Below are 4,155 nucleotides of genomic sequence, written 5' to 3'. Positions count from 1 at the left end.
GCCACCTTAGGTGTATGTGGCTGGTGCCTTAGCTGCTTGAGTCACAGGCGCCGAGCCAAGGGGAGCACTTTGAAGATGATTGTAGTGATGTTCAGCAATGAGGTATGTAGCACTTTTTCTAGGATGAGTTTGCAAACTTAATTCTCAGGCCTTCATGTATATGTATAAGAACATGATAGATGGCAGATAGCTAGAATAGATACCCATTTAACTCACAGTCCCCTCTCTTGGGAACTCATATGTCTGCCTTCCCTCAGGGGTCTTATACAACATCCCCCCTTCCCAAGATTCCCCCACACTTAATGGAAGTGAAAGCCCAGGTCAGCACCAAGGACAGATCCACAGTGGATCTCAGAACCACAGACAGCAACTCAACTAATGGGGGACAAAAGACAGAGAAATGGAGAAATGATATCCTTCTCACCTCCTGAGTGAGCATGGAAGAGGACAAAAGGATAGAGTCAAAAGGCCTAACAAGAGCATCTTTTTTCTTTTTCATCTTTTTTTTTTTTTACAAAACTTTATTCTAAAATGTACAATAGTCTATAAGACAACATTTCATTTTAGCCATAAATGGCAAAAGATATAGTAATCAAGGGTCACCATTGTCTCAGGCACAAGGAATAGCTTACCGTTTGCTGGATTTCTTCATTCCACTTATGGCCAGGGGGCCCTTCCCCGCAGCCTTCACTTTTAGCTCCTTGAGTTTCTTCTGCTTCTCTTTTTGTTTCTGTTTGAATGCCATCTTCCCCATCCACGCCACTGGCCTGCTTCTTGGGATATTTCAGGGGCTTCCTCTTGCCACCTTTACTGTGGGATCTGGTGCTGCTGCCTCTTCCCCAGACCCTGCCACTGGAAACCTAAACAAGAGTGTCTTTTCAACAAATATTCATTGAGTATCTCCTCTGTATTAGGCACTGTTCTGAACATGGGGAGGCAAAGTCTCTGGCCTTAAACAATTAGACAAATAAAAACTGGATCATTTTATATAGTCATAAGAACCACGATATGGCTCGAAGCCTGTAGTGGTTACGGTACCAGCCACATGCACTGAGGCTGGTGGGTTCAAGCCCAGCCCAGGCCAGCTAAACAACGACAACTGCAACAAGAAAATAGCAGGGCATTGTGGCAGGTGCCTATAGTCCCACCTACTTGGGAGGCTGAGGCAAGAGAATTGCTTAAGCACAAGAGTTTGAGGTTGCTGTGAGCTGTGACGCCACAGCATTCTACTGAGGGTGATATAGTGAGACTGCCTCAAAAAAAGAAAAAGAAAAAGAACCACAGTAAAAATAAAGCAGTGAAATAAAATATAGAATAATTGAGAGGCAGAGGCATGGGAGGGACCATTTTGAAGAGGTGGTCAAGGAAGAGATCATATTGGCTCGGCGCCTGTGGCTCAAGTGGCTAAGGTGCCAGCCACATACACCTAAGATGGCGGGTTCGAATCCAGCCCAGGCCCGCCAAAGAACAATGACGGTTGCAACCAAAAAATAACTGGGCTTTGTGGTGGGCACCTGTGGTCCCAGCTACTTGGGAGGCTGAGGCAGGAGACTCACTTGAGCTCAGGAGTTGGAGGTTACTGTCAGCTGTGATGTCACAGCACTCTACCCAGGGGGACAGCGTGAGGCTCTGTCTCAAAAAAAAAGGAAGAGATCATATTTAAGTAGAGAACTGAATGAAGAGAGAGAATGATCCATAGGGAGATATAAGGTAAAAGTATTCAATCAGGGCGGTGCCTGTGGCTCAAAGGAGTAAGGCACTGACCCCATATACTGGAAGTGGCAGGTCAAACCCAGCCCCGGCCAAAAATTGCAAAAAAAAAAAAAAAAGTATTCAAGCAGAGGAATAGAAAATGCCAAGACTCTGAGGCAGAAAAGAGCTTGGTGTGTTTGAGGATCAGCAAAGGGACCAATGTGGTGAAGCAAAGTGAAAACAGAGGAAATTCAGGGGCTAGATGAGTTTTGGCAAGATAGGGGAGCATAAGAGAGATAGGAAAATATGGAACACAAGCAGAGATTGATTGAGAAAGAGTCAGAGCTGAAAAGAAAGGAACAACTGATGCTAGCTGAAATTTATAGAGTGCAATTTTCATTATGCCATTATTTTATTTATGTATTTATATACATATATTCACATATACACTTTTATTATGGAAAACTTCAAAAATATAGGAGTAAACAGCAGAGCATAATATTTATTTGTTATTATTGCATACAAATCACTCCAAAATTTAATGTCTTTTTTTTTTTTTTTGAGATAAGGTCCCACTCTGTTGCCTGGACTAGAGTACAGTGATGTCATCATAGCTCACTGCAACTTCAAACTCCCAGGCTCAAAGAATCCTCCTGCTTCAGCCTCCTAAGTAATTGGGGCTACAGGTATGTGATACCACATTCAGCATATTTTTCTATTTTTTAGAGAGATGGGATCTTGTTCTGTTGCATAAACTGGTCTTGAACTTCTGGCCTCAAGCACTCCTCCTGTCTCAGTCTCCCAAAGTGATAGGATTATAAGCAGGAGCCACTCTGCATGGCCAAAGATGTAATGTCTTAAAACAAGCAAAACAAAATATATTATTTCTCATGATTCTGAGGGGGCTGAGACAGGGTACTTCAGCTGTTTTCTCCTAAAGTCACTCATATGATTTCATTCTGTTAGGGCTGGGCCAGATCTTTTAGCCAGGGTGCCTTGACTCACCTCTACATAACCTCCCCTTGGGACTAGCTTGGGGTTCCTCACTACCTTAGCATGGTAGTCGTTGAGATCTAAGGGCACAAAAGCAGAAATTCTGGTTCTCTTAACTACTGAACCTGAAATTGGCTCCTCATCATTTCTGCTACATTCTGTTAATCAAAGCAAGTCATGAGCCAGCCAGATTGAAGAAGGAACATATTCTACCTCTTGGTGGGAGAAGCCACGTACCAGTATAGAGAGGGGAGGAGTCATTGGCAGCCAACTTAGAAAACAGTGCACCAAAAGTGCTTAACATTCCCCAAGTCCTGTGTTGAGAGCTCCAGATACTCACCTTACCTAATCTTCAAGGAACCCTATGACATAGATCTCACCAGGTATACAGTTGGGAACGGCAACTAGTCTTGAACTCAGGTCTATCTCTAAATCAAGCTGTGTATATATTATATTCCACACAAAAATAAAGTTAATGGCCCCATCAAGATTGAAATTGAGGTCTCTAGACTCCCAGATTGTGATATACATAGATTATACATACATATACAGATACTATATATATATATGTGCATGTGTGTATATAGTGAGTTCATGTGTATGTTTGTTAACATAATAATATACATAATTTTTATTCTGTTTGTAGATATAAGGAAGAGAATAAGAAAAAACACAGAAAAATAATGAGAAAGGAGAAAAGCATGCATTTAGAGATCAGCACCAGGAGATAGAAACAGAAGCAAGGCCAAAGAGATTCAAAGACTTAGAGTGAGAGCAAGAGAGACTGAGTTGGTGGAACCATAAGGTCTTCCTCTTTAGCCTGGAACCTCCACGAGGGCAAGGATTTTGTCTGTTTTTGTCTCTAATTCTTAGAGCAATGCCTGGCACCAGTAGGTATTCAATACATGCTGAGAAGAAATCTCTTGGACAAGCAGAGTGCTTGCAGTTCTCAAAGTCACCATCAGGGAGCAGTATTCCATATGTCCTGTCTCCTCAGAACCCCAAGGTGTCAGAGACAGAGGTGGCAGATTTGCCACCACAGACCTCCAACTTGCAGCATTTCAGGATGTCTCACCCGGGGCTCAGCCCTGCCTTTCGCTGTACAAGCCCAGAGCGATGAGTGACCTTTCCAACTGAGACACCCTCTTCTTCACTCCCCTCCACCACTCTGCCCAGTAAAACAACCCTTTGTCCTTGGCCCCTTCCGGCTGGGCCCCAAGGCACCTGGGTCCTTTCCAGGCCCGGAGATGGGGTTGGGACAAAGGTGGGGCAACTGGGACAAGGCCAAGGAAAACTCCTGAAGACTCTGGAATCAGTTCTTCCAGTGTATGGAGCATAGCTTCCTCCTCCGTCAGACTAGGAGCCCAGACCCCCCAGCCCCTCCTCCCTTAGACCCAGGGGTGCAGGCCCCGAGCCCCTCCTCCTTCAGACTAGGAGTCCAGGCCCCAGCCCCTCCTCCCTCAGACCCAG

The 4,155-nt window shown here is 44.5% G+C and overlaps 1 pseudogene; it reads right to left on the bottom strand.

The window, feature by feature from the left end:
- Window positions 1-628: 628 nt before the first annotated feature.
- Window positions 629-4,155, bottom strand: part of LOC111728351 — a 7,939-nt pseudogene continuing 4,412 nt past the window's right edge.

This window comes from Otolemur garnettii, unplaced genomic scaffold (genome assembly GCF_000181295.1).
Source record: "Otolemur garnettii isolate 467f Iridium unplaced genomic scaffold, OtoGar3 scaffold00152, whole genome shotgun sequence".
Lineage (NCBI taxonomy): Eukaryota > Metazoa > Chordata > Mammalia > Primates > Galagidae > Otolemur > Otolemur garnettii.
Note: the sequence above shows the minus strand (reverse complement) of the source record. Positions and strands in the feature narration are given on the sequence as shown.